Genomic DNA, 16,789 nt, shown 5'->3' with positions numbered 1-16,789 from the left:
CTAGTCTTCTCATGTACACAACTCAGGGGAGGCAGGAGGAAGAGTAAAGCAGGACCTTGCTCTTGCAAGGAATTCCCTGTATGTACAACTGAATCTTCTGCTATGGAAGCTGGTATTCTAAATATTTGAATTAGCAGTGTCCTAAGGAGGTGTTGACATGGAGGTTTATACCAATGCTTGACGTAGTATTTTCCAGAACTTATGAAGACTGCAACTGCATGTTTAGGATTGGTAGAGTGCAATTTCATGCAAAAAGCCATACAAAGTGGTTTCCCTGGCTCCGTTACTCTTCATCTTGTGATGATTTGCTTTCTACAGTTCTTGTATTCAAAGCTAAGAACTTGGCCAGCTCTAGAGTTGAGCAAAACAAGGGGGGTCAGTAAAAGATTCAGTAAAGTTTCTCTGTTGACTTTGTCTTGATCACCAGCTCAGTGACTAGCCATGATCTGATTTTGTTTCTGTACAGAAGTTTAGGCTGCATTTCAAAACAAGCTACCAAATCAGCTCAAGACACAGGGGAGAAGACAGGGTTCCATTTGAACAATTAGATAGCACTATGCATGATGTCTGCGGTGTGGCTAGTAGGAAGAAGGGCCACGTTTTGTCTTGTGGCTATGGCTCCCACCAATCTAACATTGGATCTACATGTGAATGGCATAAACGCATTTGAATTAATCAGTCTTCAAATGGAGTCTCCCAGACCAGGTTCTTGACAAGCCTTTCTTCATATTCCGAAGGAGCATGTCTTCAGTTTTATTAGAGCAATCCATATCCTCTCTTTGACTGCGTACCTAATAGATGTGATGTATCTATTTTGGGTATTTGAAGAAATGTGAAAACATTTTTTATGGATGTGAAATGAGGACACTCTTGGTATCTCAACCAAATATAATTGAATTCCACTTGATTATGATCTACTGACTTACAGTATTTAGAATGTGCAGGTTTTAGGCCTCAAAGAGTGGGCTCCTGTCTTTAGAAAGGAATTCTTTTACAAGACTAATTGGTGCAGAGAAAGTATTGTTTAAATACTTCATGGGGTTGCCAAACTGGAACTAAAACAATTCCTTACTTAAGCTGAAAACTCAGCAGTGTCCATAGGGGTTACAGTCTTGGGCTTTTTCTTCACTGCTGGTTTATCCTAGATCTTCAAGAGAAAACTGAATCCACAAATCTCAAGGTCCCACCTTCCACTTCTAATTAAAAACAAGATTTTTAATAACGTTCCTCTGTATCTATGTCTTCAAGTGTATCTTTCTATTAAAACTGCTGTATTTCAATGTCGTGCAGGAAGAAACTGGGAACAAAAACCCGTATTCCTCAGTAGCTGAGCTTTAGAGTCTGATATCACAAATATTGTAGAGAAGCTGTTAAATGGGACATTTGAGGGACCAAATTCCAACAGTACTTCTTCAGAACCTAATTTTTCCCAACAACTTTGCTCATGTAACCTGAAGCAATTAAAACTCCAACCCTTAAACTCATGACAAATTTCCTTTTCATTATAGCTAAGTAGGATCATATCCAAGAGGCTGACTGTAGTATTTTCTAGTTGCTGTGTTTTTTTCCTTCATGGAAAAGCAGCTGCTTTGATTTCAGTAATTAAGTAATGTTTACTCAAGCCTTCATCTCTGCTGTGATTTCCTTCAGAGGGAACCTAACAAAGCAATGAATGTGAAATTGGCCTTATCTAGTCTGAATCTAATTTGAGAGCAAATGTCAGAGTACAGTGACAGTCAGAACAGGCACTTTGTCCATGCTTCGGGCAGGCCAGATTTTAAAGATGGAAGGAAATTTGAACAGAGCCTGTTGAGACACTGATGTTTTCAGGTGGGGGGTGTTGACAGGCCAAGCTTGTCTTTGGAGCTTAAGGCAGCTTTTTTTGCCAGTTATGCCTTTACCTGTTAGTGACATATGCCTCAGTAGCTGGGGCAGTGAGGGACACTAGCTTTTAAATTAATTTTACACAGTGGTATTTTTGTATTGTTTTCTTCAAATATTTTGGAAAATGAGTGTCAGGAGCCCTAAGATTTGATAATGCAAGGACATTGTTCTCATTGTTCAATGAGACTGAGTCAAAACATTTGACAAAATGAGTCAAGGTTGTTCATTTTACCCTAATATACCCTGCTCTAGGACAATAAGCACATTTCAAGTGAAAATTCAGAAGACACAATTTTACATCAGCATATCCAAAATATTATACTCTGTACAGTCTCAATTCTAGCATATTCATGCCAATTGGGTAACCATCCTGATGCTCAACAAATAATATACCAGAGCTAAAAACTCAAAATAACCAATAACTTGGTTATCCCAGAGTGGGTCCACACATTTTGTAGCCATGTTGAAAACTGCATGAAAACTGTGGTTCTTTTCACCATTCAGTAATCTTTCCCCATTCTGGTGATGCTGGTACAATTAAAGTTGAGTGCCATCACTAAAAGAAGTTTAATCCTTTTCCTGCACTGTAGTCATATGGTAAATTTTTATAGCTATAACTTCTGCTGCTTAATTTCCTATCCCAGCAGTGTATGACTGAGATGTAACAATATTGCACAGCAGGGCTGTCTTATTTCACAAAACATTTCTTTGAGGCTTTTGGGCCATCTTCTGCTAATCAGATTTCTCACCAAGGTGCACACCCACTCAAATCAAGTGTGGTCAGTGGACCTGGTAGGTTACAATGTTCCAAACGGTTTAATGAATATCTACCCATTTAATTTTGCTTAAGAAGAACGAGCAGGGTGGCTGCACAGATTATTGCCTCTGAATCCTGTTATTCTCGACTGTGTGTTTAATTTCTGCTTCTGCAATATGAGTTGGTAATTGTAATCCCAGATAGCACATTTGATCTTGCTGCTTCTGGCAATGGAATCCCATTTGAGCTACCTATTGCAAAGCAATGTGTGTGGGTTTCTTATAAACCTAAATATTGGCTGACATAAAATAGCTTATCTAACAGTAGGGCAACAGCTGGCATGCTGGGGATATATTCATTTGCACCCTTCTGCACTGCCTCAAGCAGGTATTGCTATACATAAAAGAATGGGGAAAATGGCAATAAAAATATTGTTCTTAGAGAGGATGTTTGTTTCCACAGCTGTTTTCTGTCCTCCTTCCTTATTCCTAGTGTTTTGCAATTTTCTCTAATTTTTGTTTCTTTGGTGGTATCTGGAAATATCGAAGCTCTAATATACAATATTCCTTGCAGAAGCTTGCACTAGAAATTGTCATCTGTTTTATACCTGTTGCAATATAGATCATTGCTTACTTCATAGGCATATTATCACACAGCTTCCTAGTCCAAAGAATTAAAAAATTAAATCAAACCAAAACCAGATGAAGATAGAATAGCAGACTACTTGGATAGGCTCTCAAATATCCTTTATTTTGCTGTGTAGTTTGTCTTACACAGTACAAGGCAGCGCAGAATTCAGTCTCAGTGCTGTATCTTTCTACAATCACTTACGAACAAAATTCTTATTCATGTCTCTGAATATGCATTCAGATTACAGAAGGCAAAAACTGATCTATGGAAATATGATGCGAATATAACTATAAACAAGCAGGGCTGCTAAAAGTGCTGTAGAAAGGAAGACACTTAGCATGCAGATTTTCATCTAATCCTAGACTCCTTTAATGCAATAAGAAAGTTATTACTGTCTGGAAGAGTGCCAAATATGTTTTCTCTGAACTAAATTCTAATTCTAAGACAGAAAATGAAAGCTTGATTAGTTTTTTTTTTCTTTTTTTCCCAATCTATATGGTTCAATTACATTTCTTTCTATTCTACCTCCAATTGTGGTGGAATTTACAGAACTTTGCGGCTAAAAGATTATATGAGACTTTTCAATGTGTCTGTCCTGAGACAGGGTCTTGGACTTTTCAGAACGGCAAAGTGGTTTAAACAGAGTGGTCGAAAAATAAAAGATGCTGTTGACAAGATACTAATTTAACAACTTCAGAACTGCAATAAACATTTGACTCTGGAAATTCCAGCAAGCAGACCTGAAGTCTTGAAGCAAGCAGCATTGAATAATGTGTCAGCCACACAGAGAAGAAATCTATCATCTAAATTAATTATGCAATTAAATAAGATTTAATAAGTCATTAATATTTCGTGATTCTAATAACTAAAAATGCATGGTAGTCATGTTAAACAGTGGCATTTGGTACACCCAGACTGAATGACGTTTATTATCCTCTGGAAAGATTTCAAGAACTTGCTGGATTCTCCCCTCTTTATGCTGGAGAGATGTCTCCGCTTTTGTTTTACAGAAAGTCTAAGTGTATTAGCTAGACAAGGCAAACTTGACGGGATGTCTGATATGTATTCTCCATCCCTTAGGCTCTTTAAGCTTTATTTGTCCTCTATTAGCAAATCTGTAGCTGAACATGCTCCCTGCAGACTACTGGGCAGTCTGTCACCACCACTCAGAGAATCATGCTCTAAGTGTCTGAATTTACCACAGTTGTGTAGCAGTATTCACAGAATCACAGAATTGCTGAGGTTGGAGGGGTCCCTGGACCCCTCCAGTCTGGAAATTGTCTAGTCCAACCTCCCTGCTCAAGCAAGGTCAGATAGAGCAGGTTACTTGGGGTCGTGTCCAGCTGGGTTTTGAATATCTGCAGGGATGGGAACTCCACAACCTCTCTGGGCAACCTTTTCCAGTGTTTGACCATCCTCACAGTAAATAAGTTTTTTAATGTTTTATTGGGATTTTCTCTATGTCAGGTTGTGCCCATTGCTTCTTTTCCTTTCACTGGCCACCACCGAGAAGAGTGTACCTCAGTCTTCTTTACTTCCCCTGTCAGGCATTTATACACATTCATGAGATCCCCCCCAGTCTTCTCTGCTCCAGGCTGAACAGCCCCAGCTCTCTCAGCCTCTCTTCGTATGTCAGATGCTCCTATTCCTTAAATCATCTTTTGGGACCTTTGCTGGACTTGCTCCAGTGTATCCATGTCTCTCCTGAATTGGGGAGCCCAGAACTGGACACTGGACACTGTGTAGTATTATATTGCTACTACCCAGAAGGCAGATAAGAAGGATAATATAGCAGTTATAGAAACTCCAGAGCAACATTTCAAAATGATCATGTGTGACCACCAGAAGTAATGCACTGGAGCTGTGGGTTTCAAGGGCTGCAAAAGCTGTAGAAGGCTTGGAAGTGATATTAGACTGTTCTGCTGCTTCTGCTGCTGCAAAAAATATTTTAGTCAATCTTTTTACTCAATATTTTCCCCTCTCCAGATAGACTGGCAGGGGGGAGGAGACAATGGCTAACTTACTGTACTCCAGGAAGCAAAACCTGAGAGAGGAATAAAATGGAGTTATTGAACTAGTTAATGAATGTGCTGAAAGCATCTGTCTTTTCATTCTGTTCATGATTTTTCAAAAGAATGCTAATATATTTTGACATGGCAGAATACATGGATAGGAAAAATAACAACACTAGTGCACTGGAAAGAAGGAAACTAAAATCTCAAGAGGAATGGGAAATGAGAATTTTTCATGTTCTTCCATAAAGAGAATCACTATCTGAATTCCTAAATCCCAGGTTGAAAAGCATAAAGTAATGCATTCAATTTCCTGGCACTAGGTAGTTGCTTATAACAGACCATCTTGGGGTATATTTCCTGTTGATGTAAATGCTGAACTTCTGGAATAAATCAATAATATTTTGTCCCCCCTCTCAGGACCATTTTCAAAGGACACTACTGAGAGATGCTGTCAAATCTGAATGTTTGGTTTCTCAGAACTTAAAAATGAAACTCTTTATAACTGAATATATCATCGGGGGTTAAAAGTAATGAATACCAACATTTTTCTCCTTCTTTTGCTTAAGAAGCAAGATTGAATCTTTCCTGAGTCTGGAAGCTTTATAGCTAAATGCTGACTGTTCTGTTCAGCATCAAGGCAAATCCCAAGTTAAGCTATCAGAGCCAAAGAACAGCAATACTGTCTCCTTATCTAAAGCTTTCCTTCAGAAGATTCAAAAATATTCAGTAAACATTAACAAATTTAAGTAATTCTCTGTGAAGCAGATAGTCAGAATTTTCAAAAGCCTATAAGTGCCAGGAAATCCATTAGCTCTCTTATCAAAGGACATCCCGTAGAGTAAGCCAATGAAAAATAAGGTATGTTAAAAGAAAATCAGTCACAGATTACATAGACTCTTACTGTCAAAAGAGTATAACTTGAGAAAGAACTGACATATAAAGTTAGTTTCCTTTTCTTTCAGGTTGCACTGAAATGCTCTTTAATGCTGATAGGAGTTGTCTCATTAATTTTTGTGGGACTTGACTCCCATGTTCAGAAAGTGTTCTGAAATTTGGCCTGATCTGTAATAAAAGCATCTGAGATGGTGATGTTTTTTGAATCTAGGACTGGAATCTCACCCTTGGTCATGTACAGCGGAATAGTGGCTGTGAAGTAAAAGCCTTCCAAAATGTTAAAGTTTCTAGATCATGTGCCAAGCTTCTGCTGGAGTCTAGTCTTTACATCATGATCAGATACTGGTTAAGAGAGAGACTAAAAGATCAAACACCCATCAAATCTTACTGTTTATGTAAAATCAATAAACATATTTTTAGTGGCAATAAGCCTGGAAACTAAATGTAGGTCTCAGGTCTTACAACTTTTTGTTATTACTCCACACTTCCTTGGTGGGTGGCATTTGAAATTCAGCATCTGAAATCCTTTGACATAGCATAAATAACCTCTCTAGTGAGCTGTCATTAGCCATATTGGTTTTACTCCCCCTCTAAACCTGGCTGGTATAAAATAACACCATCAGTCTTGCAAAAAGGACCCCAGCTTTCCCTTCTCCAGCCCAGTTACCACCGCTGTCTCTCCATAAGTCATGAATTCTCCTAGCACAGCAGGAACACATTAATGATTTATTTTTTCTAATGAATACACATATTGCATATGATTTTGTTACCTTGTTGGTTACTCTCACTGCAGGACATTGTTGCTAATAGATCCCCTTGAGCATTTGAACTCTGCATTCCTCATTTAACTGGATCCCAGGTGCTATGCCTGTTAAATACCTCATCTATAATTTCTTTAAGCATGAGATTTCTGTCACAATCTCTTTTGTTGGCTAAGCAATTTCCTGCATCAACAGTAAAAGCAGCACAAGGCTTTACTAGAATTCATGGGCAAAGTTGCTAGTTGTATTTATTCAGTGTCACATGCAGTAATGGTCTCATGTTTTGGGAGAACATCAGTTCCAACACCCGTTACCTCTGCTACTCTGTATGACCTCTCGGTTTTCTGAAATCCTGGATCACTTTCAGATCCTCACATTATTTTCATATAAACCTCTCCAACTGCAGCACAGCATTTTGGAAGCACTAAAGTCAAAGTGAGACCATAGTCTGCAGTGAGGGCAGGACTGCGTGCCAAGACTGAATGCTTTTAAAGATTTTACTCTTCATATCTTCCACAAGATTTTGTTAATGGAGTCCTACTGACCCACAGAGGAAGTCCTTAATTAGCGGAGGAAATGGTTTTGGAGGCAAAAGGACAGAGAAAAGGGATTTTTTTCCAGTTTGTCCCCAAAGAAAAAGCCCATTTATTTATTCCTGTTTAATAGTGCTGTATGTCTGGGATGCAGAGCCAGCACTCTTTGCTCTGAGTAGCATCAAGCTTTGTGGAGTACTCGGGAACCTGGCTGGCACCTGGAAGAGAAATACTGAAGCCTGCAGGATGCAGATAGTCAGCCCTGAGCGCCAACACTTACAAGCACAAAATGTAGTTCCTGTGCTGGAACAAGACCACAGGGCTGTCCTGGCAGGAGATGGCCGAGTAACCCCGGTGCTGCCTATGGGAGAAAGGACGCTGCGCGTGGTATGAGCACCGTCACAGGGCCTTTGGTCGGGGGGCTGCGCGCCCCTGCGACTCTGCAGCCTCTGCCCCCCAGCTTGGCTGCGGGGCCCCAGGGCAGCACCAAGAGGCAGCACCAAGCCCTTGGAGTGGCTTTGACACCCATGGTGGTCCCGGTGCAGCTCCGCAGCGGAGCTGGGGAGCACGGGGTAGCTGGGACCACTGCTCAGCTGGGGCTGTTCCCAGAGGTCTTGTGGCCTTCAGTCACAGACTGGTTCCCTGCGAGGGCCAGGGAGGTGAATAATCCTTGATATAAGGTGGATGGCAGGGCTTATGGGGTTAGCATGGTCTTACCAGTGTGGCGGGTGCTGGACTGGGCAAGATGAAGACTCTGTGGCGTGGAGGGGAAAGAGCCAAAAGGCGCAAGATGTCCTTTGGGCTGGGGGGGAGGATGGGATCGGCTGGGGGGAGCGCTTCCAGCATGGCGGCGGAGAGGCTCAGCACTGCCCAGTGGACAGGGAAGCCGTTATATCTGTTGCTGGTTATATAGCTGTGTGAAGAGCATATCTAACCAGTGCTGACGCGGCTGAGAGCATGCAAGCCGTGGCTATGGGTATGCTCATCCAACTGGTTTCTAGGGGTGCTAATAGATAAAACATTGCAAATACCACTAACAGGCTAAAAATGACAACTCCAGCACTAAACAGTACACATCAGAAATGATGGTGTTCTATAATGCCATCTATTTGTTTATTTTTTCAGAAATCTCGTCTGTATTGCAAACCCAAAGCACAGTAATATTGAGAAAAGTCTGTGCTTCATCATATCACCTGCTTTCTGGAAAAATAAATCCAAGTGATGCAGATTTAATCTGGAGATGGTTAGGACTTATCTTATTATTTTTTTTCTGTGATGTTTTTTCTTTTCCATTTCCTATCTTGCTTTTGCAGATACTCTGTAACTGGTACATGCATGTGATTAGTCAGTCATGAATAGCCAAGTTCTACTATTTTTCTTATGTACATGCTTCCAAAATAAGGTATGTCTAAATTTAAGTAAAAGTGTTTGAATATGGCTCTAAATTGTTGCATATGTGCAATGCTTTTGCACTTTTTACTCCTCTTTCCAAGGAATCAGAAAATGTAATGATAAGACCAATTCAGAAGACTTATAGGAGGGGAGAAACAGACAAGGAAATACAGAGGGACACCATACTGGCACTATTTATAAACAGAAACTGAATGATAGGCCTTCTGTTTTTCCAAGTAAATGTTGATTCATCTAAGTGACTTATAGCGGTGCTTAAACTATGGTAACACATCTGTTCGTATGTGGAGAAGAAAACACAAAGTACTATATTTCATCTACAGAATAAACATGAAATATTATAAAGAAGTCTTCTCAATTTTGCAGTTCCCACTGCAAAAAATTGCTTGCAAAATTTGCTAGACATTTTACTCTATTTTTGAACTTAAACACTTAGAAGTTTTGCCTTAGAAAAAGACAGAAAAAAATGGAAAACAGAATGAATCATGGCAACATGGAAAGCTGCCTAGAAGGATTTCTTGTTGTTGTTTGTATGCATAATTCATAGTTTTTATGTGTTCCTTTAGAAGACATTGTAGAGTGTGGCAGATAAGCCTCGTAAGTCCTGCTAATGATTCCCTTCCAGTTCCTGCTCTGAGCAGATAAGGTAAGCAGGAATGGACAGCGAGGGAATGCGCTGCTGCCCAGACAGACAGCATGCAACTGGGCAAGCCGGGACCAGGTGGGAGGGCAGCGGAGAGTTAGCGGTGGGTCGTCTGCTGGCTCAGTCTCTGCCACAGGAAGGGAGGGAGGGACACATCTACACAGTGTAGATGGTCTGAGTATTTTGCTGAAAAAAAGGGATAGGTGACAAGGTGGCAAGTAGGTACTGCAGTAAGGATGGTGGTTGGAGACATCGGAAAGAAACTCCCATCAAATTACTACATCAGTTCACTGCTGGTCTATGGACTATTCTGACTTCAGAGTAGCAGCTGATTGGGGCCTGTTCTTCAGTCACTGTTCATCCGAGTTCTGAACTCTTCAGCTGGAATATTTTCCTTTACAGTTCTATTTCCGAAGTCATTAACTGTCCAGCTTGCTTTTCCACCAAACAATATTCTCCTGGAGTATTTATATATTTCCTATTTTTTCCTATATTTTTCCTATATTTCCTATATTTCCTATAGTAAAACTAATTTACAGTCTATTTACTTGATACATCCTAATGTGTAGCTTCTGAAATGCAACATTACCACATGCTATCCCAAGCTGTAGCCACAGAGAAGCTGTAATGTCATTTATGCATCACCTTTACAAACAAAGAGCTAGACTCTGACTCAAGATGTGGCACCGACCATTGCTGCTGTCTGGAGCACAGTAACTCAGAAGCGGTACTAAGTCATGAGAGATGTTTGCTGTCTTCCCCTTTCCAGAGGTAAGTAGTATATTGCTGGCCTGCTTTCATGAGAGCTCTAGTCAGCCAGCCCCTTCTCTGCTACCTGCTGAAGAGGGAAAAATACCGCATTTGTTCCTTTCACAGGGATCCAAGGTCTTGGTAGGTTGAACAGATGTACTGGTTTGCTCCTAGTCTCCCTAATCTTTCACCTAGCACCTAATCTTTAAGTCTTTGATTAGTTTTGGACTGATCTATAAATTCTCTAAAGCTTCTATAATATTTGTTAGTTCTTCCCTTTTTAAGAAAAGACGATTTACAGACTGCATATGCTGTCTACAAATTGAAGAGTTTTGACAGTGCATTAGTTGTATAGCACAGCTTGGCTCCCCAACTCTGACTCAGTTTAGTTGCAAGACTTTTGCTGAAATAATTCTTACAAAATTACCTCAGAATTTGGCTCATCATCTGGGTCTCTTTCTATGTCTTTTCCATTTACCTGAGTGAATCTTTAAAATATTTATGCTGTCCTAATGAAGCCCTTAATGGTATAATTACATGCTATTATACATAATTACAGCATGTTACCTCCTAATTGCCCTTTTCAGTCTCTTTTTTGAGATGAGAGTGGTGTGGACAGTTTCCTCTGTCAGAACAACATAGTTTTGCATGGCTTCTAAGTATATAATGCGAATAACTTGTGAAATTATGCATCACCATTATCAATTACTAATGATGATTATATTACAAATAAGAACACATTATTTAAGCAATTTGCCTCATTTAGTTTTTCTAAATTTTTGGGGGAGAAAAATCTTCCTTGTTTTCTCTTGTCATTCTAAGATGCATCATAAGCTTCTTTTCTGAGCTGCCAAATTCACTGTGCTTATTGAAAACATTTCTGTAATTCTGCATGTACCCAATATAAAAGTAAAATTTAAACTTTGTTTAGCCAAAACAGCCATTGACAACAGCGTCAGGAAGGAACTGGATAGAGTAAGAATGTTTGGTTTGGATTAAGAGGTTTTGTCTTTTTGTATGACCTCTCTCCCAAAGAAAAGGCTCCTTGAATGAGTTGTGTTTGCTGGGAGAAAATCATTTTCTTTGCGCAAAGACAAAAGCATGAGGGATTAGCAAAGTAGATGGACCCCATGGTTCACAGATAATAAGTCTGTTTTACCAGAACACTTTATAAGAAAAATTTACATCCTGTTAGACAGACTTTGTTCTTCTGAGCCAGGCTCATTCAATGCAAAATGTAAACATTTGAAATGGAAATGTGATTTTTGAACATTTTTTGGATATTTAATAAAAAACAGCCCCTTGAAACTCTGACAATCTCTATGTCTTGTCACTTCAATATTGGTTTCATGTTTTATTTAGTGTGATGCCAGCAGGAGAGCAACCTTTTGGCTGGGCATATCTCCACTTCTATCAAAAATATTTCTCTTTCTTAATGGAACACAGGTAGAAAGTACTGTAGGCTCAGCTTCATGGAAATCAATGGAGTAACATAGAGGTAACCCTGGAATGCTGCTGAACAGTGGAAATCAGTGCTGGCGGTAGAGCTGTTCCTAAAATGCCTAAAAGCAAAAAAGACATATTTCATGGGAGAAAAAAGACTCTTCAAGGGAGAGCTGCAGTGAGCTTAGATACTGAGAAACACGCAGGAAAGGACGATGTCTGAAAGACCTTATGATTCTAGGGATTATATCCAAACCTGTAGTTTATAGCCTATGCTTATGTGAATACTCATATGCAAGTGTCATGAGTCCTGGTCCTTTCACTCAAAACTGTTTCTGTATTTTATCCAATGGCATACATCTAAGCCACATATTCAATGAATAAAAAGAAAAGTGCTAGAATATCTTCATCTCTTCCTTTGGCCTCATGCTAAAGGAAAGTGGAAGCTGCTACTGAATTTTGTAGGGAATGATATCTTAGAAGCTTATTAGGCATATGGGGAGAGTATCCAGCAGATAAAGCCCACTGGTATCTTAAATGTAATGGTTCTGTGCTTCTGGGCTCTGATGGTGTGATTTGGATACCCAACTGTTCATTCTGAAAGAACTGGGAAAGTACTGAGACACGATTTTTGTCTGAAGTTCCTCAGGCACCTGAAAGTATGTGGCAAGTGAGCAGGGGGTTCTTGTGACTGATGTTCTGGTCTTAGCTCCAGATGTGTCTGCAGAAATGGAGTTGTTATGAGATAATAACTGGTTAAAATATTTGAAACAACACTGGATAGAAATTATTAGTTATTATGAGAGGGAGAGGTTATCACTTAGAAACACAGAAATCTGCACCTGTGTTGTACACAAAAAAAGAAAAAAAAACCAAAAAGGGAATAGGAAGATGACAGTTTTCTGATTATCCAAATTATTCAGGGTAGTCAAAATGAAATGGACCCTGAAGAGGCATAGGGAATGTCTGGGTAGTAAACTGGACAATGAAAATCCATTTTGATAAGTGCAAATAATGTATATGGGACAAAGCAATAATCTTAACTGTACACGAAGGGCTCTAATTAGTTATAGCTACTCAGAAAAGAGAACTTGACATCATTGTGGACAGTTCCTGAAAACATCTGTTTAATGCTCAGCTGCAGTCACAAAGGCAAGCAGAATGGTTAGCTTGGGAAAGGAACAGAAAACACTACTATGACACTGCATAAGTCTGTGGGGTGCCTATGCCTCAGATTCTCTGTGCATTCATATGCAGAGAAGGATGACAAAGATGCTTACGGTATGGAGTGGCTTCCATGTAAGGAGAGAGTCCATGTGAAGCTGGGACTCTTCTGTTTGGAAAATAAATGATGCTGATATGATAGAAAACTTGAATGGAATAAAGAAAATGAATAGGAAAAAAAATATTTCTTGTAACACAAGGGCTAGAAAGCATTTAATAATCAAGTCTCAAGTTTAAAACAAAGTCTTTTTTTTCAAATTGTATAATTAAAGTGAGAAATGTTTGGAATACCAAAAGTGTAAATGGTTTTAAAAAATCATGTTTAGAGACTTATGGAGGAAAGAGCTATCTGAGCACTATTAAGGTTAGAGATTTGAAAGACACTTGCAGCACAAGAAAAACAAATGCTAAGATTGCCAAAGACTGGGAGGATATACCAAGGCAAGTGCCAGCTGAGACTCACCCCATTCTTTTGTTCCTTTTCTTTTTTAAATTAAGCTTCTGACCACTACCACTACCACTACAAAATTTTTCTGCATATATGCCTGATTTTGCTGAAACCTCACTTCAGACTTCTAATTACATTATCTGATCAAGACTTTCTGTTCCTCAGATGCCTTTTTGTAATATCTAGATAATTACATTCTCTATCTTTGAGATGCACTGGAACAATAAAGTATAAGACAGCCAGACACTTCAGATGGAAATATCAAGGAGTGAATGAGCTGCAACATATGGTTACTGCTACAGTTTTAGGATAATACGAATGGAGAGCTGCTACTGCTTTTGGATCCAGGTTTTGCTTGAGACGGGTTTTGGTGAGAAAGCTCAGATTTTAATCTTAACAACATTTGACACTAGACATCTTACTGAGGCACTAGCAATGTCCATATGCTGTGATACTAGAGAGAGCTGAAAACGAGGAGCCTCAGATCTGGAAACCCTACTGTGGCACTAGTGCAATGCTCTGCTCAATCTGGTATTTGTGCTGGGAAGTCAGGCATATTGGCCAGCAGAGAACTGCACTGATGTGGCCATGCTGCTTCCAGAAACTGTATTAGCTCATTCCTTCCCATCAATATATGCTCTGAAGTGATGACTCCAGGGCACCTGCGCTCCCTCTGTGGTGTGCTATTTACTCCTAAAAGCAAAGAGCTACTTTTATCTTGAAAGTCATGCATCTGCATTTAAATTTCCCAGTTCTATCTCAGACTTGTTACATGAATTTGTATTAGTCTAATCTGTATTTTATTTACACAGTTTATAAAAGAGGCAACTAAGTTTATAAGGTTCATTTACCTTACAGCAAACAGCAAAATTCTCTTACGGAGAACTGCAAACTGTGTAAATTAATTTTATTAACCCTATTGTTTAATAAGGGGTAAGAAAACAGAGAAGTCCTTATGACCTATTTATGTAATAGGTCAAGTCACAGTGGCTAAGTTGGAAAAACAGCTATTATAAAAAGCAAAGTATTTTGTTACACTACATAATTAGGATAGAATTAGAGGTGAATCAGAGTATTTTTAAGTGAATTAATAATTCTTTTATAGAAAACTAAGTATGACTATTTGATACCTTAAACCTTATTTTTATTGACATACTATATGCCTGCAACTTTGTTAACAAATCAAAAAATGGCCTCAGAAAGTTAAAAAAGCAAGTCATTGATACAGCACGACCATCACAAACTAAGTTGATTTTCACAGGTGTTCCAGGTCAAATGAAGCAGGGGTGTTGGTTACTGAGAATTAATTTTGGAAATGCCCTTTGCCATGGAGCTGTAAAAAGCTTTCTGATGTTCACGAGGCTTAGTTATGCGGGTTTCAGCTATGTACACAGATATGCAAGAGCAGGAACTATTCAGCTGTGAACTGAAGTCAGTTGTGAACCAGTGACCTGTCATAAATCTTTTAACAAAATTAATTTTAAGGCCTCTGACGTATGGAAGCTTTGACTAGTCCACTGATCATGATACTGAGAGAAAACTTTCTAACTTTGAAAGAGAGAAGGATAGTTTCAAAATGTTCAGTTAAAATTACATAGTGTAAAGCCTGTAGTGAATTTGAAAACAATCTGAAGATTGTATTGTGATTTCCTGTCTGATTAATATATCTTTCAGGACTTGCGTTTTGCCACAGAACTGAATAGCATAATCCTACCCAGCTGTATGCACGTATCTTTTCCGTGTGAGTATTCAAGTGAAATACATTCTGGATTTATTAAAGTCAATGGAAGGGAAGCTACAAGCCCCATGTGACAGGAAACAAGTGATGCTTTTTTAGACTAATCCTATTAACTCCTGACATGGTGAAACCATAATTTCATGATATGTTGACTTAAGAGGTTCCTGTCTTTTCAGTCATGTCAAGACAAGGGCTGTGTTGTAACTGGGTTACCAGGCTGATGCTGGTCTGTTAAAATAATATTTCAAAACAATATTTCAGTAATTCTTTTCTGATAAAATAGGGTCGGGTGATTTTTTTTTTGGTACTGAAATTTCACTTGGTTAGAACAGAAGCAGATGTACTATAAAACTACATCCTGACACATGAATGATAAGGTGTAGAAAATGCTGCAGATATCTAACAGCATTTGTACAAATGGACGCTAAAAAGACAGGTTGGTCCTATAGGATTGTGTTAACTCTTACATAATTCAGGTAGTAAGCGACTTCATTAATTCTTCTAAACAATTAGAATATAAAAATGGCTATAGTGAAGTCCATTAAGCTGGTATCTTGACTTGAGTAGTGGATAAGTGGAAGCCTTGGGGAGAGTAAGAACAAGGCAAACATACAATAATCTCTTGCCTAAACTCTGCACAGTCTTCTAGCCAATCTTCCAGCTGAGCCAGCTCTGACTTCTGTGTATTTGGGGTTTCTTAGTGGGTTTTTCTACCATGAACTTATAGAATTTCCTTGAAATTGTGTAAACTTTTACATTCACAGTATCCTTGGACAAGGAGTCTCACAGGTTTGCTACCTGTTTGTGCCTAGAGCTATTTCCCTTTGCTTTCAGCCTGGCTCCCACTAACTTTAGTTATTTGTATTGCAAGAGCCGAAGAGCAGTCAACTTGTATTCACCGCCACCCCACCCTTTCTGGTTTTTTAGACCACTGTCATATTTAGCCTGAATCATCCTTTTTTTCAGACTGAAGAATCCTAGTTCACCTGGTGGTTCCTCCTATGGAAGTCACTCTATGTAGCTGGTGTTCCTTGCTGTCTGCAAAAACTTCCCACGTGTCTCTCTGGAGTTAGCTGGCTCAGTGGCAGCTTGCGGTAAGAACTGCTTGAAGTATTCCAGCGTATATGGAGGCATGCTACAGGCAGCATGTGTTTTTCAGGCATATGCACAGAAATTTAGATGTTTTCAGACCATGCAATAACATAAGAAATTTATGCAGAAAGACTTAACTGAGTAAATATGAGCAGTCACTTCGTTGAAGGGGTATTAGAAGCTTGTAGTGAAATAACAAATGTGCTAGGCCAGCACTCGCTGCATTTTGATAATGAATCTCCTTAGAGCTCTCTTAATTGTTATGGAAAAAATCCACTTACAATACTAGTCTGCAACAATCATTTGGAGAGCATAATTTGTTGAAATATAGCAGACACTCATATTGTCTTGCGTACAAGAGCTAGTAAAGAAAAGGACAAAAGGTACCTTTCATCTCGTGTCATTCAAAAAAATAAGATATTCCCTTAGTTCAGGCAACATCTCCACTGATAATCTGTGATTTCTGACATTCTAATGTTTAATTACCTAACCTCTCAAAAAAGAGAGACTACTAACAGCATGAAATAGCTGTTTGACACAGATAAAGTATCTTGAATGGGAACAGCA

At 39.1% G+C, this 16,789-nt stretch overlaps 1 long non-coding RNA gene across 1 annotated transcript in view; it reads left to right on the top strand.

The window, feature by feature from the left end:
• The window catches only part of LOC136991295 (uncharacterized), a 40,341-nt gene extending 24,148 nt beyond the window's left edge, over nucleotides 1-16,193 (top strand). Inside the window, exons 2-3 of the long non-coding RNA XR_010883492.1 lie at nucleotides 15,067-15,133; nucleotides 16,097-16,193. This is a non-coding gene — a long non-coding RNA (uncharacterized lncRNA). The remainder of the gene's footprint in view (nucleotides 1-15,066; nucleotides 15,134-16,096) is intronic.
• The last annotated feature ends 596 nt before the right edge of the window (nucleotides 16,194-16,789 follow it).

The sequence above is a fragment of the Apteryx mantelli genome, chromosome 2 (genome assembly GCF_036417845.1).
Source record: "Apteryx mantelli isolate bAptMan1 chromosome 2, bAptMan1.hap1, whole genome shotgun sequence".
Classification (NCBI taxonomy): domain Eukaryota; kingdom Metazoa; phylum Chordata; class Aves; order Apterygiformes; family Apterygidae; genus Apteryx; species Apteryx mantelli.
Note: the sequence above shows the minus strand (reverse complement) of the source record. Positions and strands in the feature narration are given on the sequence as shown.